Source organism: Lepisosteus oculatus, chromosome 12 (genome assembly GCF_040954835.1).
Source record: "Lepisosteus oculatus isolate fLepOcu1 chromosome 12, fLepOcu1.hap2, whole genome shotgun sequence".
NCBI lineage: Eukaryota > Metazoa > Chordata > Actinopteri > Semionotiformes > Lepisosteidae > Lepisosteus > Lepisosteus oculatus.
This window is the reverse complement of record NC_090707.1, coordinates 30,853,856-30,873,408: the sequence shown is the minus strand read 5'-3', so window position 1 is coordinate 30,873,408 and position 19,553 is coordinate 30,853,856.

The following is a 19,553-nucleotide window of genomic DNA, read 5'->3' as shown; positions in this document are numbered from 1 at the left end:
GTCTGTAATCCGGACATCGAACTGGTAGCCATAGGACTGCGTCCGTACTATCTGCCGCGGGAGTTTACATGCGCCATCTTTGTCGTTGTTTACATTCCACCGGCAAATACAGAGGTAGCGTGTGACATAAACACAGTCACAGCCAGGCTACAATCAAAGCACCCTAGCGCTTTTATAGCTATTTCAGGGGACTTTAACCACGTATCTATTTCCACCACTCTGCCTACTTTCCACCAGTTTGTTAAGCTCCCGACCAGAGAAAACAAAACACTGGACTTATTATATGCCAATGCTAAGGATGCATATAGTTCCACAGCCCTTCCCCCCCTTGGCAGATCAGATCACAACCTTGTCTTGCTTACACCACTATACACGCCTATTGTCCAGTGCCAAACTGTGACCATGAGGACTGTGTCACGACCACCAGCCAGCGGAGATCAACACGTAAGTGAGCCAATCAGCACCAGCAGCGGATTACTTCTAACAAGCGCCGCCGCACGAGTTAACACACCTGCAATTGCTCTACTGTGCGGCACGCCGGGTTATTTATACCATTCGTACCTGATTCCCGTTGCTCGGTATTGAGTTCTCTTCTTGTTGCTCAGCCTAGCGTTCTCACCCCTCTTTTGCCTTCCTGGAATTCTGCCTGCACCTTTTGCCTTCGGACTTCGGATCTCGTCTCGCCCTTTGGATTGTTTGCTATCATTGCCTGTTTTGGATTTGACCCTGTAGCTCTCTTTTCGACTACGATTCTGTCTCACGTTTTGGATTGTTCGCCACCAGTGCCTTTACCGGATCTCGACTTACCTTCGCCTTCGGACTACGGCTCAGCTCCTGGATTTGCTCGGTACGTTTACTTACCTCCCTGCGACTCCTGCATCTGCATCGGATCCGTTTCACCTCTACAGAGCATCGTTACAGACTGTGAGGAGATGGTCTCAGGAGGCTATGGAGGATCTACGTGGTGCTTTGGAGGCCACCGACTGGGATGTGCTGTGTGAACCACATGGGGATGACATAAACAGCATGGTGGACTGTGTCACTGACTACATTAACTTCTGCGTAGACAACACCATCCCCACCAAAGACGTACACTGCTTTTCCAATAACAAACCCTGGATCACCAGCGCCCTGAAGGCTCTTCTGAATGACAAGAAGAGAGCCTTTAGGAGGGGAGATAAGGAAGAGGTCAAGCGTGTACAGAGGGAGCTAAAGCAGAAGTTAAGAGAGAGCAAGGACGCCTACAGGAGGAAGGTAGAGGACAAGCTGCAAAGGAATAGGGTGAGGGATGTATGGAGCTGCATGAGAGAGATCTGTGGCTTCAAAAAGGCTGGGGGTGCAACAGAGGGGAACCTGGAGAAGGCCAACGAGTTGAACCAGTTCTTTAACAGGTTTGATTCTGGGTCCTCTGTGGCTCAACACCCATCCCCCCACAGCCACACACTCCCTAACCCTTCACAGCTGCGACTGCCCAACACCTCCATTCCCCCACAAACATGGCCGCCTACAGCTACAACCCCCGACAGCTACTCACCCACCCATCCCCCACAGCTGCCACTCTCCAACACCTCCGCCATTAACACCTGCAGCACTGAAAGCACTATGAGCAGCATCCCCCAGGCCAGGCTGACCATCACAGCTGACCAGGTGAAGAAGGAGCTGAAGAGGCTGCACGAGGGTAAGGCCACAGGACCAGATAACATCTGTCCCAGAGTTCTGAGGGCCTGTGCTGATCAGCTGAGCGGAGTGCTCCAGCGAGCCTGCGCTTGGAGAGAGTCCCAGTGCTCTGGAAGACATCATGCCTGGTCCCGGTACCAAAGAAAGGGCTCCCCTCTGTCCTCAACGACTACAGACCAGTTGCACTGACTTCTCACGTCATGAAGACACTGGAGAGGCTGGTCTTATCCATCCTGAGACCCCTGGTCAGCTCATCACTGGACACCCTACAGTTTGCCTACCAGCCCAGTGTTGGTGTGGAGGATGCGATCATCTACATGCTGCAAAGGGCCTACTTACACCTGGACAGGGCTGGCAACACTGTAAGGATCATGTTTTTCGACTTCTCCAGTGCCTTCAACACCATCCAGCCCTTACTTCTAAGGAGGAAGCTGGAGGAGATGCAAGTCGATGCCTCCACGACCTCATGGATCACTGACTACCTGACAGGCAGACCACAGTCTGTGAGACTTCAGAACTGTGTGTCTGAACAGGTAGTGAGTAACACAGGGGAACCTCAAGGGACAGGTCTTTCTCCATTCCTCTTCACCCTCTATACTTCGGACTTTAAGTACAACTCAAAGTCATGCCACCTGCAGAAGTTCTCAGATGACTCTGCAATTGTGGGATGTATCAAGGGTGAGCAGGAGGAGGAGTACAGAGGACTGGTCAGCAGCTTTAAGCTGCTGTTGCACTGCAATTTCCCTCACGGGATCAATAAAGTATCTATCTATATTTAGGCTCAGATTTCAACTATAGATCGTATTATTATAAACTTTCTTGGAAAAATGTATTTTATGTAAACCATGTTTCCTATTAATTCATTTAGGGCTAGAATATGTTCATTGTCTTCCAATCGAGTCGAGTTGACATTAGAAGCTTGCCACGCCCGGACTGTTAGACCCACGGATTAGCACGCTTAAGTGATTTCATTGAGGAGCCTAGCTTTCTTAACTAGTAAGTACTGTACTTCCTGGGTTTCTGAGGGGGGGAGGTGTCTTTCGCTGGAAATCTCGCCCCCTTCTACTTTTAAAATACCTGTGAAACCGGTTTAATTCGTCACAGCCAGCACTCCCGCAGAGAGGGGGGTTGTACTCATTAATGTCTTAGCGGGAACACATCATTATATCTCATTTTGTATTTCTATAAAAAAATCGTTTGCCCAGCTTAACACTATTGCAGTTGTTTTTATCCTGTACAGGGCTTTGAGGAGTACAGCTTTCTCACCACTTAGATTACTTTTTGATACCATCCTTACACAAAGCAGAAACTTCTTGTTTTTTCCGATGACATACAAGTGGAAAGATTACAGATTTCTTTTTTCTGAACCAGGGGAAATCTGATCATGTTCAATGCAGCATTTTCCCCTATTACAATAATCAGGATATTTGTTTAGACAATAATGGACAATTAAACAATAATGGGAAATGTATTTACAAATTCTGGACCAAAAGAAACAGTGCCATCTACTCATCCACCAGCATTACTTAATGCAGCAGTCTGATTTTACTTAGAGGTCTTCTTTTATGGGATGAACCAGGCACAGCCTTGCTTAGCTTCAGAGATCTGACAAGATCTACACAATAGTAGTGATTCCATCAGCAAATTCTATATTGCTTTATTAAAAAAAGCAAACTGCCACATGAAACATGTTGCTGCTTTTAATCAGTTCTCAGAAGAGCTACTAGATACAGTCATGCTCTCAAAGGAATGCCTTACACTGACAGGCTGAAAGAACTGAGCTGCTAGTTTTAGTTCTGAACAGAAAATACTACAAGTAGATTTGAATGAATTATTCAAAAGGCATTGACAAAATCAACCCAATGGAATTCTTCTAAATCAACAGTGATACAAAAACCAGAGGACACAAGTAGATACTACATTGAAGGGAAAACAGGAAGCAGTTAATTACATGGCTGTATAAAGCAAATGGTTGTTTGTAATAGTTCTTATGTTAAGAAAAACAGCATGACATGGCAGACACTCATAACAAATTCCAAAACAAATTGGAAACTGCAAGCTGAAAAAATTTTAGGATTGTTTTCTTTATTCTAGTCCAGTCTAGCTGCTTTTCAAAGGAAGACTACTCTTGTTTTGCAAGCACCAAAACATATAGTTTTGGTCTGCAGTTAGGCCTGTTATTGAGACAACAGCCATTGAGACTATAGACTAAGACAGAAGAATCATGCTTATTATGTTATTAAACATACCAGCTATTAGTGACTACACATGGTTTATCACTGGGCATTCACAAAACATATAGATACCAGTTGCTCTTTGAGTAAATATATGGGGCAGAGTAATTAGGAGCTATTTTCATCTCAAAACGTCTGCAAGGTGTCATTACACTATAACAATATATCATACAGCTGGTGAGTATGATGTAATGTTATGTAATGTACTGATATATACACAGACACATTTAATGGATAACCTTAAATGGAAATAAAGAATGTTTTTTCCTCTCTGCTCAGTATGCACACATCCAAGTACAGTATAAAAACAGAATTATTATTCTAGCATGTGTTTTCTAGAATTTTCTTTAATTCTGATTTTTCCTCCAGATTTTCATAGATATTACTAAATACCCACTTTCAAATATTTATGAGCACACCTTCAGCTATAATTATATTAAGAAATGCCCTCAAAGTGCAGCTACATATGTAACAATAAACGTCTGTACTTCTGCATAAACCTAGGCATCACAATCAAGGTTTGCATAAATATTTTATGAGCATTAAAAGAATACACCTTTGTATTTTTGTAGATTGTGTGAGATGGACAAAATACTGTCATTTAACAACCTTTGTATCACATTGATTGGAAACTACAAAAAATGATCAATACAGTTCAAGGTACAATATGCATGAGCATCCACTAAGAAGTGTTCTAATAGCTAATCCATCACAGTTACCAATCAAATGTACTTGACTAAGGTTGAGCTTTTCATCATTAATATAATGTTCATTGATATAATTGTTCCTCCCTTCATATTTATAAAGCTGGAAGGCTAGGATTTTTATTACAAAACAGATCTATCACGTTTTTCTCTTAGCTTAAGACAAATGAGTAACATTTCAGTAGAATATGCAGACATATACTGTGTACCAGAAAAAAAGAAAAATGTCTATGACTTTTGTATAGTGGTGCACATAATAATAAAAATAAATTAATCATGTTAATATAATGAGAATAATGCTGCTATCTTTGAATCTCCTATTTTTTACTTTTGCTTTTACACCTGATCAAATTGTTGGAAGCAGTGGTCAGAATATAGTCTAAAGGTATCTAAAATAAAACTCAGTCAAGAAACTCTAGTTATTATGTTGCAACAATTAACATTTAGAACAATTAAAGGAAATCTAATTTCAAAGTACACAGAAAAAAAACCAAAATAGATATATTTATAATATACTGTGCTCAGCTGCATTGCAACACAGATGTAAGAAATCAATTTTAGAAAATTAATTATCTGGATATGAATTAAATCCAATGGACAGCTTTGAAATGCTTACTTAAAGAAGTAAAAAAGCCACTGACAATAACAAATATCCATACAAGCAGTATTAATGTTCTTGTATTGTGAAAAACATAAAATAATGTACTTTGAATAGGTTTTATACAGCTAGTAAGGGCCTAGGTTGCATTACAGTTTCATTACCAGTTTCAGCTTGTAGAAAATGAAGACACAATGCATGAAATGTCAAAGAATGTTATTGTAATCAGTTATAAACAGAAACATTATTTTCTGTTCAAGTTTAAAATTCTCTCTCCAGTGATAGAGCAAAACCTCTTACCTTTTTCAGCGCCATTAAAAAAAACTATGTGCCATTAATAGCATTATTGCAGCAGCTGTTCATGTCTTTATTTGTGCTGGGTACCTATTATTTCTCTTACTCAGCTTTGTAACGGGAGCATTAATAACAATGATATATTTTAGGTTAAGAATGACATTTTTTCTGTTAGAGAAATCAAAACACTGACTGTTAACACTTATTATCTTGCTGTAATACAAAACATATACATCAACAGTGCTAACAATAAAACCTCATTTGTAATAATGGTCTGTTTTTATTAATGCTCTGTTTATTGGCTGTACAACCTGTCTTTATTTATTATGTACTGTTTTGTATAGTACTTTCTACATTGTGTGGAGTTACCTGTTGGATTGTTTTGTCTGCTGTACTGTGCATGTACTGAGAGAATGTCACTAGTGAGAATCTTATTGTACTTTACATGCACATATGGCAAATAAACTCATCTATTTAATACTTAGCTCATGTTAAGGAGTTCTATTGTGTAAAATACAATAGTAAAGCAATTTGGTAGTAAAGGTGCCCCAACTAGAGTCATTGTCTTCAGAAACTATAAGAAGTGACACCTAATTCATTTGAACAAGTAATTAAATTGTCTTGAGCCTCAGACTTTAAATGACATATAAGATTAATAGTGAGAAAAATGCATCTTCCTAATACCAAGGGCATTGACTTAACCCTTAAAGTAAAGTAAAGCTATTAATGTAATCTATAAATATTTTACTGATACATGAATGTGACAGCACTACCATATCTACGTTCATGTTAGACAAATTACAAAAGTAGACTCTGTAAGAAAATTATTTAACTATAAATGTATAAACAGATGTTTTGATAGTCTGTTGTGTTTTAATTTAATATTAGCTATGACATTAAAAAAAGGAACTGAAGGCATGCATCATTTATATCCTAATCAATGCCAAATTATCAGTGTAAGATGTATAAGAAAAATGAAAAATGTACAAACATCATGTTTGCACATTAAAATAGCATTGCCCCATGGCTATACCTACCAAATTTAGAAGTAGGCTAAACACCTTTTCAGCAGCAGCAATATGAAGTTTCCTTTGAGCATGGTACAAACCATGCATCACTAATGTATTGTATTGGATCCAATGGTGGCTACACATGCTACTGCCTTTGACTCACAAGAGACATCTACATATTCAGCTTAACAATGTAGTTGCATTCAACTTATTGATGACAAATGTTAATCAACATTTTGTTTTGTAAATGTCAAGCTACCTGCTTGTAACAAGTCAGTTATCCTTGTGGGGGAGCTTTGGTTAATTGGGGATCTAGAGAACCATGTAAGGATTGACTTAAGTGCACAAATTTGCAAATGGAACAGCACAGTGTATATGCATGTGGGAGCAGTACAATACATTTGTATGTTGTGGGACCTTACATTTGTATCAGTGGAGCAGGACACAGTCTTGTGCAGATTCAGTTTTATTGAGCTTCAATAAGTATAGAAATGCACGCTGGGTCTGCCTCACAGAACAGACAAACTGCAAGGGTTTCCCAGCTCTTATATACAGTACAAATTGAGAAACAAAAGTTACTACTTCATGCTTTAACATGTAACAGAAGTTGGTTTGACACTTTTAGTGTTATTCCTTGTTTATGGTTTGTTATTGTTTCCTCTTTTAGCACTTGTAGCAGGGTATGTGTTGTTGCAGTTGTTGATACAGTACAAGTCACTTTGTTTGCTTTAACAAATATTTTGAGGTGGCCTAAGTTAACAGATCTCAGCAATCCCTCTAATGACTTCTACAATATGGTTCAGTACTAATATTGTAGTGCTAGATATTTGCAGTATAGATGTAGGTCATACTTCAGTTTTCATCTGGGAGCAGAAAAGCACCCTGCTGCAGCTGTCGATCAGTAAACAGTTTCTTCAATTAGGGATGAGACACACACGCACAGACATGCCTAGGAACATCAGTACTTAGAAAGCCTAAATTAACCGAAATAATTACAGTAGGTTGGGTAGAAGATTTCCCATCAGCAACCAAAAAGATTTGTGTAAACTCTACTGCTGTTGTCAGGGACATAGATCAGATGAGTAGGTTTAAATTGTTACTACTAGCAGTTGATTAGATACAAAGTTAAATAACTAGTTACGGATATTCCTGGCTAATGTTTAGGTTATGTAACGATGAAGGAAGAGATCCAGAGTTAGTTTTCTCTTCTCAGAAACGGAATGGTTAAGCAATTATCTGATTGGTTTGGGTTGTCAGGTTTCCAGACCCTGTGGTAAGCATGTAAAGAAAAAGTACTCCCTTTATATATTTTATATGTTTACAGGCTCATTTGAACATGAGCCTGCAGGTCAGGTGTACAGTGATTGGTCACCTTGGGAACAGAGCCTGTGTGCTGTTGAGAGTTTCCTCAGCAGGGGGATCATGGTTATCAATAATCCCAGAGGGGGTTATATACTAAAGAGAAACTCCTGGTAATAAAAAGAGAAAACAGTTTATACAGTATGACTGATGAGAATGGATTACAATTGTGGGATAATGGTTACATGACGCTTATGGTTTAGTACTGGTTGTATGGATTACAGTGTATGTTGGAGAGTGTGTTCTCAGGTTGGTTGTTGGTGTGAGACCAGATGTGTTTGGGTTAGAATCCTGATAATTGATATTTTGTTTTATAGTTGCAGGTTTAAGACAAAAGTGTGGTTTTAACACAACTCCCCATAGGATCCAGTGGATTCAGGTGTCACTGAAGGCTGACCCTGGTGTCACAGTGTGTCTAACCTGAAATTAGCATGCTCATGGATGTGGTTAAGAGACATCAGGTTACAGTATCCCTGGAGGAGCAAAGCAATAGGACTATAAAAGAAAACCCAGCCACAAAATGCCACCATTTACATGTATGTAGCTGGGAAACCTCAAGTAACTGAGTGTAAGGGTTTTCGTGGTGTTCATGCCATTGATGAATGGGAATGCAGCTACAAGGCTAAATATATTGCCACTTGTCTAATGATAACTAAGTAAATAGTTATCACAATATGTTTTAGCTAAAATTGATATATTGCTTATTACATTTTGATTATTATACTTTTTGGCATCTTAAAACGTAACAGAATGCAGACTTTTACTTTTTAATTTTCAACAATGTATGGCACGGAGAACATTATTCCCTACTATTCTCTGTATGCTATTGTAGGTAATGATCTAGCTAAATTGTTGTTTAAGTTAAATAACACATGGTGCGTATTTGAAAATTATTAAATAGTTTTGGTTAATGTACTACATTTTGTTAGTACCATAAGGATTAAGGTTAACAATGTGGTCCAACTATTTGCAATTGGTTTGCACAGGTGCATGGAAACGTTATTTAAATAGTTATTTATTTTACAGACAATAACTAGTAACATTGGAGGGTTTTTTTCCAGCTGCTGTGAAATGAACATTGCAATCTTTTATCTTAAGAGAGTATGTCAGTCTGAATTCTTACCACTTTTGTTATACTCACAAAAGTCCCAAATAACACTCAAAGAGGTGAGTTTAAATACATATTCTCTTTCATTTCAAGGGTTTGAAAAAGTAATACCCTTTTTTGGTTTAGTTATTAATTTCAAAACTATTTTTGAAATCGAGCCTGTACTAGATTTGAAATTGAATCAAGTTATATTGTTCTGATTTTTCACACAATAGTTACAAATGTAAACAGTTTATTGAAGACCTTCAGCTGCTCTATCTCTCAGCTCAGAATCAGCTCTGTATGCCCCAGTTTTTCTGACTGAGTTAATTGGGTCACTACAGTCTATAAACAATAGAAATTCTCCTGCTCTCTGATGGCATACCTCTGAGTTTTAACTCACCTTTTGGGAACTCTCAGCTCACCAACTGCAATTCTTAGTACTTGAGGTGATGCAGACTGCTTTAGAGAGTGTCCCCTTTAATACAGAGATATCAATACCACTATTATTTCATTAATGTTGAAGACAAAGAGACCCATCACTATGTACTATTTCTCTTCAGGTCGTATAAATCTTTAACCTTTTTACTAATAGATTAAACTATGAGGCAAAGTGCTCACATGCACATTTGAGACCTGCATGACAAAATTGACTGATAACCCATCAAGGGCATACCCTTTCCTGCTCCTGTTCCTTGCAGGCTAGGCTTTGGCTATCTTGTGGCCCTGAATTGGAAGAAGTGGTTAGAAAAAGGATGGATTGATATTAGACCACAGCAGACAACAGATAATCTCCTTTACATCATTCTTACTGCCTTTGATACCAAGACTGTGCACAGTTCTTTCTTTAGAAGTCTAAAAGACATTCAGTCACATGGAATGGGACTATCCCTAGTTAATGTTAATGTATGGTTTAGGGATTGGGTTAATTAAAATGATAAGAATGTTTTATGCAAACCCCTTGGCAGAGGTACTCTCAGGCATCAAGTGTTTTCAATAGTTCTTTGTCTCCAGGATTACTCACCATTAGCACTGCTCAAGTGGTGTGCTGATCTGAAAGTTTTATTCCTATCAGGACTCAAAATATGCAATATAGCCTTTCACTTTAGGCTGATGATATCCTTACTATTTTCTAAGGATATGTTCCAAACACTGCATTACTTAGTTGGTCATTTCAATGATTTTAGAATAATTTCAGGGTATACAGTTCACAAATGTTATTATACCTGAAAACTCAGTATCAGTTAAGCATTTTAAACATTTTGATCTTGAAATCTACTTATTTCTACATGAATTCGTAGACACATTTTAATACGATGCATTTGTAACATAAAACTTAATGTGCTGTCCTGCATCAATTTTTATTTCAGTTCAATGTATGAGAAGAGGGGGCTTGTATTATTCCTCTCTCCCCCATATATTGTATACTTTTAACTGAGTTACCTGTAATTTTGTGTAGAAGAGGCAACATTCCGTTGTCATATTCAATAAAAAGCTCATATTTTAGCAATTTTGCAGAAATAAAGATTAGTATTTAAATAAAATTAATTTTGTATTTTAACAGATGTCAGTCAAACAGGAACTGGTGAAGATGATGTGGAAAAGACAGCAACACAAGCAAAGGTCAAACTAAGTCTTACAAATTTAGAAAGAGAACAGCAATTGATTTTTAATTGATTCAAGTAAGTGACTGAAAAAATGATGAGATGTACAGCAGGTGAAGAATGTATAATTTAACACTCAACGTCAATGTCATAGAAGGCTAGACAAGAGCCTGAAAATTACTGGAATGATGCTGAGTACAGGAAAAACAAGAAAAAAAGTTAAATAAAATTATTCAGAGACAAAAGGTGAAGTGGTCCATAAAGTATGCAAATAACGATACTGAATTGCAAAATGCAAATGCAAAAAAAAGTAAAATGAGGGAAAAGTACTGACATGATTAAATGTTATCTGTATATGAAAATAGTGAGCAGCTTTGTGAATTATTAAGAGAATTAAAAATAAAGAGGTAGGTTAAAGATGAAAGTGTTGCTAAATACAAAGTAGTTTGAGTAGGTAGCTGCATCAGCATGCATGGGTTTCAGTTGCCCTCTCTTCCTCCCATCTGAAGAAGGCTCCAAAGCTGAAACATTGTGTCTCTTCTTTTCCTTTCAACATGGAATAAACTTTTACCTGTTCCTTAAATACAAAGAAAATTTTAGAACTTCCAGTGCCACGAAGAAGAAAGAGTATCCTGTAGTCAGAGTGAACATACAACAATCAAAAACTAACAAAACACTGCTGGAGAAACACTGGAGAAAACAATGTGGACCATGCTAATAATGTTCCAAAGAAAAGTATGTGGTCCTGAATAAGTGCCCTGTCTGAAACTGCCTCCTTTCCAGTAGGCACATACTAGACTATTAACATTGAATGTACACACATTAAGGAGAAATTGCAAGATAATTTGTATTCAAAATGTTGATGTTTGAATAAGTGATTTACAATAAGTACGTGAATTAGATTGGGCAGAAAAATGCAAGCTCTTAAGAGGCAGCCTAGTGACAGCTATTATTATGTTTTGTCTCCAGATTCCACACATTTTTAAATAGGTCATTACATCACCTTCATAACTGAATGCTGAAATTTGTATTATTGAAAGAAATATCTCAGACATTTCATCTAGCTCAAATAGCAGGAATCCAGTATAGATGATTACAATAGGCATGTAAAGGAAAGAATCCCAAATGTATAAACAACGTAATAAACAACAAAGGGTCACAGGTGTTTAATAAAACAAGACAAAGGTGTTTTCAGTATGTGAAGGTAGTAAATAGTAAATCCTTTTTTTTGTGATAGCTGCTGGAAAAAGCAGAAGACGTCCATTCTAATACACCTACTATGAAGAAACAAGACTTCATGCATAATCATTGTCAAATCCTGATGCTTTTGGTCATGCTAACTGCTCCTACTTGTGTAGCAGTGTTTAATATTGGTACAGTACATCAACAATACATTATTTCTGTTCCCCCTTTCTTTTCCACCCACATAGGCTACACTGCTAAAGCATTTCTTACTCTTACTATTTAATACTTGGAAATGTTGACATGTCTTAATGCATTTTATCAACTACTTTCCAAAAGTAAACTATTATATAATGATAATACATTGGTGGATCTTTAGAATGATCATTTTTGTATGGTGAATCTTTATGAAAAAAAATAAATTGAAAGCTAAAACACTGAACAAGTTGCATGCAAAATTGAAATGTCTACATTAAGTCAGATTATGTAACCTAATGACAGATTATTTCAATTGCATAAATATTCAACTCTTTTGCTACAGCCCCATATCAGTTCAGGTGCAGATACATTGTTTCAAATGTCACAGAAATTGTATTCTGCTTATCTGTAATCAAAGTGGTATACATTGTTATTATTAACTGAAGATCAGGAGTGGTTACAATTATAAAACAATCTCACCCAGAATGTTGATTTTTGCAGCCATGTTTAAATCTCCTGGCAGAGGTAACCAGGTTCCTATGTAAAATATTCTTGTACTCAGTAAAGTACATGATGCCAATGACCTTAACAAGAACCAGTGAAAGCAAAATAGTTCCATAACATTAATGATCCACCATCATGTCTTACAGTAGATATGGTGTTCCTTTCTGCAAACACATCCTTCCTTCAATGCCAAACCCATCACTACATCATTCAGTACATCATTTGTAATTCAACAAATCCAAAGGGATGGAATTCATTGGGTTCACAGGAAGATAGATAGATACTTTATTGATCCCGTGAGGGAAATTGCAGTGCAACAGCAGCTTAACACACACAACACAGCCACAGTGTAACGAATTATATAATAATAGTACAATACATACAATACAATACAAGAGTTACTCACAGTCCGGACACACAAGAGGAAACTAGAACAGAACAGTACACAGAAAATCGTATCACACGTATGAATATAAATATAGATGTAACCATAGATATAAATATAAATATAAATGTATTGCACAGGTCCCTGGCATATATTGCACAAAAGTGGTTGTAAACGGGAAAAAGAAAAAGAAAGAGAACAGATGTAGCAGTAGATGTGTATATGCGTTTAGTCCAGAAACAGGTCATTGTCGCTGTTGCCTCTGCCAAGACGCAAGGTGGATGCGTTGTACAGTCTTATGGCAGACGACAAGAATGACCTCCTGTAGCGCTCCCTGTCGCACCGTGGATGAATCAGTCTATTGCTGAACGTGCTCTTCATTCCTGCAAGCCTGTCATAGAGGGGATGGGAGAAGTTGTCCATGATGGCCTCTAGTTTGGACATCATTCTCCTCTCAGCCACTACCTCCAAGGGGTCCAGGTCAGACCCAATGACAGAGCTTGCTCTCCTGATGAGCTTGTTCAGCCTTTTGGAATCTACTGCTCTAATCCCAGAGCCCCAGCACACCACTGTGTAGAAAATGGCACTCGCTACCACCGACTGATAAAACATGTGTAGCATCTTACTACACACATTGAAGGACCTGAGCCTCCTCAAGAAGTAAAGTCGGCTCTGTCCGTTCTTATAGATGGCCTCGATGTTCTTAGACCATTCCAGTCTATCGTCGATGTGCACTCCCAGGTAGTTGTACGAGTCCACCATCTCCACGCCACTCCCATGGATGTAGACAGGAGTAGGTTTGACCTTTTTCCTCCTGAAATCTACCACCAGTTCCTTTGTCTTTGTAACATTCAGTTCCAAGTGGTTCACCCCACACCACTCCACAAAGCTGCTGACCAGTCCTCTGTACTCCTCCTGCTCACCCTTGATACATCCCACAATTGCAGAGTGGAGTAGATTTGGAAGGTACTGTAAAGACAGAAATAAATATATTGGTTCATGTATATAGGGATATAATGTATTAATACAGGTACACATATTGTTTTATTAGGAACAATTAGGAACATATATATGTAGTATATCTAAACTATTGTGTATACTGTATTAACAAACCAAAATGTTTGGCCCAAATGGCACTGCACAGGAACACATATTCATGCTTTTTATGTAAAAATGTAATTTTCCATTATAAGTCTTAGATGCTAATGTAGAAAAAAACTCTTTAAGATGCCATTTTAAGATTCTGTTTATTAATCAGCTCCATATTGTACGCTCATGACAGGACATATGCAAATCAATCTTGATTGCTAATGATTACATGGACAATTAGACCTGCTTTATCAGAGAACTCTTCAAGGTATATATGAAAACAGACTGTAATTTATTAAACACGGGATAAGGAGATAATTGCTTGCTCTTTGAGAATTAAAAATGGAAGATCTTCACTCTAGATAAACACTTATAAGTTACTGTTAAGTTTATTTTCTTTGACCTTGTCTTTCAAAGCAATCAAGAGGCATACATTTGTAGCATAATCTTTCATCTAAGATGAACACATTTAAATTCTGAAAAACAAGTTCGTAAATAAGAAAGATATTTGCTGAATATTAAATTAAATGTAAAACTATGTGGTAAAATAATTGTATGACTAATGTTGGTCAGTGCTAATTTATTTAAAGAATTGTTTAAAAAGTACTTGGTTTAATTTTCAAAAGGTAGGGGATTGCAAAGTGTTAACTGCAATAGAAGCCCTGCAGCCTCAATCCATTTATAAAAATACTATATAAATAAAAATAAATTAATTTTAATTTTACTTAAAATACTTAAAACCAAATTGGTTATTTGGGTGCTATCTTATTGTAATGCATTTGAAGAGTTTGATGCTGTAAGCATCATTAAGTGTAATCTAGCCATACAAATATTTACAGTAATATAAATTTGGAATATGTACAAATAGTGGTGATATTTGAAAAATGATTTCAATTGCACTGAAAACATCAGTATTCATTAATGCAAGATAATACATTAATATCATTCTCAATTCTTGCTACATGGTCTTCTGGCTTTCATCCTACAAAAGCTTAAATGACCTGATTGTTTGATTGAGAGATAGAAATTAAGTCTTATTCAAGAAAATATTTTATTTCATCTACAGTATGCTGTATGATGAAACAAGTACACCCAGCCCAAAAATATCAAACAATTCTCTCTTCAATATGTCCTCAGCATTTTTTCTTTTAAAATTTGTGTTCCCTGATAGCAGCCTAAACTATACTGAATAATTTAACAATGAATGTCTTAACTATAATATGATACAGAAAAGTTAGAAAACAAACAGTGTCTAATTTACTATTTAAAATATATTTAATTCTTCAGCCCATTTGCTTAAATTCAAATTTAATAGACCTAAAAGCATTCTGCTACTAGCAGAAGTCCTGTAAAAAATAAATTGGTTCTATATTCATGCTAAGGTAATAAATTATAAATTACAAAAACAGCTTTAAAATCATAAGTTCAACCAAGACATTCATTTACATTTACAAATAAACAAATGAACATCAAGTAACAGAAAACATTACAGATTGGACAACAATCTCTGCTTTAAAAAGTCTAAAAATATTACACCACAATCTGAAAAGTATTGCACAGGGGTGTAGCGGCACTGCTTGTTAATAAGACAGAATTAAGTGTTTCTGTGCTTTCCCAAATGAGGCCTCATCTCTCTGTTCATCTCTGTGGTGCAGCCACAGAGAAACTATTCATGCAGGCTGATTTAAATATGTTTTCTTTTGATAAGGGACAGCTCCCAAAGGGAGATGGACTTAGCTAAGTCTGGCTATCATGATCAATGGTCATCCAATGGCGCCTATCTGTCTAGGGAGTGCCAGATGGACATCTGGACTGCATTCCTAAGTGTCAGGAGTAAGTGACTCATATCTCACCTTGATCAACCAATCAGGGACTGGTAGGGCCGAGTAACCCACGTGGGACTCTGATGCCCATGGAACTTTCAGCCAATCAACGAGCTGAAGTTCCTCCAGGTAAAAACAGGCAACACAGAGGGCCTGAGAGAATTCTGTGGACTTTTCTAAAGGGAATTCAAAGAAGAATTCCAGGGCAAGACGGCCCAGGAGCAGAAGCCTCCCAAGGGTAAGAAATTCTCGCAGCGCGCCTCCTGACCATCCTGAGACACAGCCCGGATGACCACGGAATGGCCAGTGTGTCTGAGTGCCAGAACTTTCCTTTGTTCTAAGAGTCTAGAGCGGAGGTTGCCAGAGAGTAACCAGAGGATACACCCGAGGTTAGCACCAGCAGCAGCCCTCGTGAACAGGTCAGAACTGTGGACAGCTGAATCACTATTCAGAACTAGCTCTTCATCAGGAACGAACCGGTCCTCTTCCTGTCTTGCTGGGACCCACAGTCATCTTTTCTCCTGTGCACAAACTGTGCTAGTTAAAGCCAACACTAACTAGCCGGTCAGGGAGCATCAGCAGCGCACCATCGCAAGCCGCACAGCACAGCCTGGCACCGAGCCAGAGAGCGCGGATTGGACAGCAACAGCCTGCAACTGTTTCTTTGAGCCCGCAGGAGATCTGAATCCCCAGAGATTGGATGAGTATTCAACTTCAATGCATTACAGCTCGAGAATTCAATTGTTATCCCAACCAGTTAATATCAATTTAATTCCTAAGAGTTATGTACTTGTTTTGAGTATCTAATGTAGAAGTTATAACCAAGTTCATTTACGAAACGGTCTAAATGAATGATATACTGAACGTATGTCCTCTTGATATGTGTAACACTTTGTAACTGAATGAATATATATCTTTTGTATTCTGATAACCCTCTCGATAAGATCTGTTAGGTTTATATGCATATTCTATGTATTAATAAATGTATCCTCTTGTATATAGTACCTGTGTGTGTGTGCGTTGTTTGAGTTATATCACATGGTTGGATTCTAAGGCCATCAAAAGAATCATTTTGTGATTTACTGCTACAATTAATAATTGTCCCAGTAAATGCCCAAACCCTACAGAACTGATGCCTTCAGAAAGCACACTACAGGGGAAAGTCATATTTCACATTGTAACAGGCCTCAATCTAGGCACTTGTGAGGTCTAAACACATTATAACTTATAATAGAATTAAGAATGCAGTGCAAGAAGTCATTATTCAAGGAAAAATCTCTTAAGTATACACAATACTTTTGCTCTTAAACAAACCAACACCAATTACCTCTAGGAGGTTCTTTTCATACCAAAATCACTTATGTAAACAAAGGTACAAATGTGGCATTTCTAACCTTTCACCAATTAACTAATTATTATATAAATGGCCTCATGTGAGTCTTTACACAAGTGTAAGATACTGAATAGAAGCCTCTAGGGCAGGTCAGCTAAAATACCAGTCTGTCTTTGACCAGAACTGCCAGAGTCATAAACGAAGTCACAAAGGTATCATTTATTCACAACCCAGTATTAAATATTCTGTAAATTCTCCTCTGGCAGGAATTATACTGACAACAGTAATTAGTATGTTATGAGGCATTTCAGAGTTGAAATTTATTATCTTTCCTCCATAAGGAACTCTCCATAAGACCCTTTGCGAACTGCCATCTTGATTTATAATTCCATCTCTGTCTGACCATTTAGTTATTTTTTCTACTTTTATGTGATTCCATTTCAGTTGACTCAGTTCTCACTCTTTCTCTCTCATCTGCAGTCTGCAGCTTCACCTTCTGCAAAACAGACAGCTCCTAATTAAGCACATTATGTAATTTAGAAATCAAACCTTTAGGGGAATGAATACATAGAATTGCATTCTCAATTAGTGTTTTCTCAAGTTTTGTGTTTGCAAATATTTAAAAAATGTTTATCAGGTATATTATATTTCCATTTTACTACCTTAAAATCTTAAAACGTGTCATCAGTGCAAAAATCACCTAATTCAGAAATACCCTTCTTCGGCCATTAAAGTGTAATACCATTTAAAAGAGATTGTGGAACCTATAAAGTAACTCATAAAGGAGTAAAGTTAGTTAGAGTACAGGGACATAACGGGACAACTTACTGTAGATGTCATTTTTCCTGCATAAACTCCTGTGATATCTTAATTAGTTTATATTGCAACAGCTAAAGTTTCAATAGCTAAAGTGAATAAAAGTGTAGAAAATAGAAACCTGTTGTTTGTGCCATTCCCAGTATAAAATGTATTGATAAATTATCATTAGTAAGTATCTGCTTTAGGTGATTTAAATAAAGTTCTAATTAAATTCACAAATATATACTGATGGAAAAAAGAAACACAACATTTTCTGGAATGTAAATACTACAGTTATAGCTTATGTACTTTCACAAAAAGTTGTCAATTTGTTTTAAGCCCTCTGACCAGCAATACAGCTTGTGGAGTGAGGCATTGCAACTTGCCAATCACACGAAAGCTCGTTAGGTGCACTATTACCCAACGAGGTCCAGGTGGAACAATGCCTGATCAGGTCACCTTTAAAAAGGTCTTAATTCAAAGCTTAGGTCACTGCAAGAAAAATGCCAGTTTTCTGTGCATTCCATAATGCCTCGAATGTCAGCAGAAGCAAGGGAGAGGGCCATTGGCATGCTGCAGGTAGGCATGTCATGTGCCAGCATTGCCAGACAGTGTGGTGTAAACTTCTCCATTGTGTCCTGACTGCAGAGAAGGTTTCAACAAACCAGCAGGACAGATGACTGTCCAAGATCGGGTCGCCCTCGAGTGACCACACCAGAGCAGGACCGACACATCAGACTGGTCTATCTGAGAGATTGTTTCAGATCTACCACCCATACTGCTTCTGAAACTGCCGGCAGACACAATGCCCACAATGCCTAATGTCTGAAATAAAATAAAAATTCCTCCCAATTATTGGGAGGGATGTATTGCTTATTTTAAGGTGCATTCCTAGTGATTTACACAGAGACCTAAGCCAGTAGGTTATAACCTGTTCAAGGCAACAGAAAGATTAATTAATTCTTAGTATAACAATTTGCCTTGCTGCTACATATAGAATAATAAACTACACTTTTGTATGTTGTAGTTTTACCCTACTGACGATGTGGTGTTGCAATAGTAATCCTCCTCAGCACAAGATAAACCACAAGTTCGAACACTTAAAACCTATATGTCAATTTCAATTTTACATGAGCCCATTATTTTGCAAATTCTTAGGTGCTTTTTTGTTTTATTTTGTATATTTCATAGGAGGAAAATTGCCAGCCTTCATTATGAGTTCACTTACTTCTTGGTATGCATAATGCTTGTTTAGTTGGAGATGTAAATTTCATGTTATTACATATTGCAAAGGAAGCATATACTATTAAAACTGAAACGTTGCTGTAACTCAATGCTGTTAATGGTCTGTTACACAAGCAATTTTATGCAAGCAATTTGAATTTCAGTTCTAGTTGATTGGAAGAAAATTAGGTTTGTCTATATTCTTATATTTGGTTTGGCTCAATTCCACTACCACAGTGAAGATCAATCAATAGATGTAAATTCTTAATGGAAAGCAATAGCAGCAGTCAGTTGTTTTAGTCTACTTGCCTTTTACCATAAATGTGTTAATTACATCTAAGTAATTAAAATGTCTTTTGAATTGGATGTACTATCCAGAAGAGACTATCCAAAAGAGACATGAAATGTGATGCATTGTATATTATGAGATCAAGAGATTTGGAGATGTTT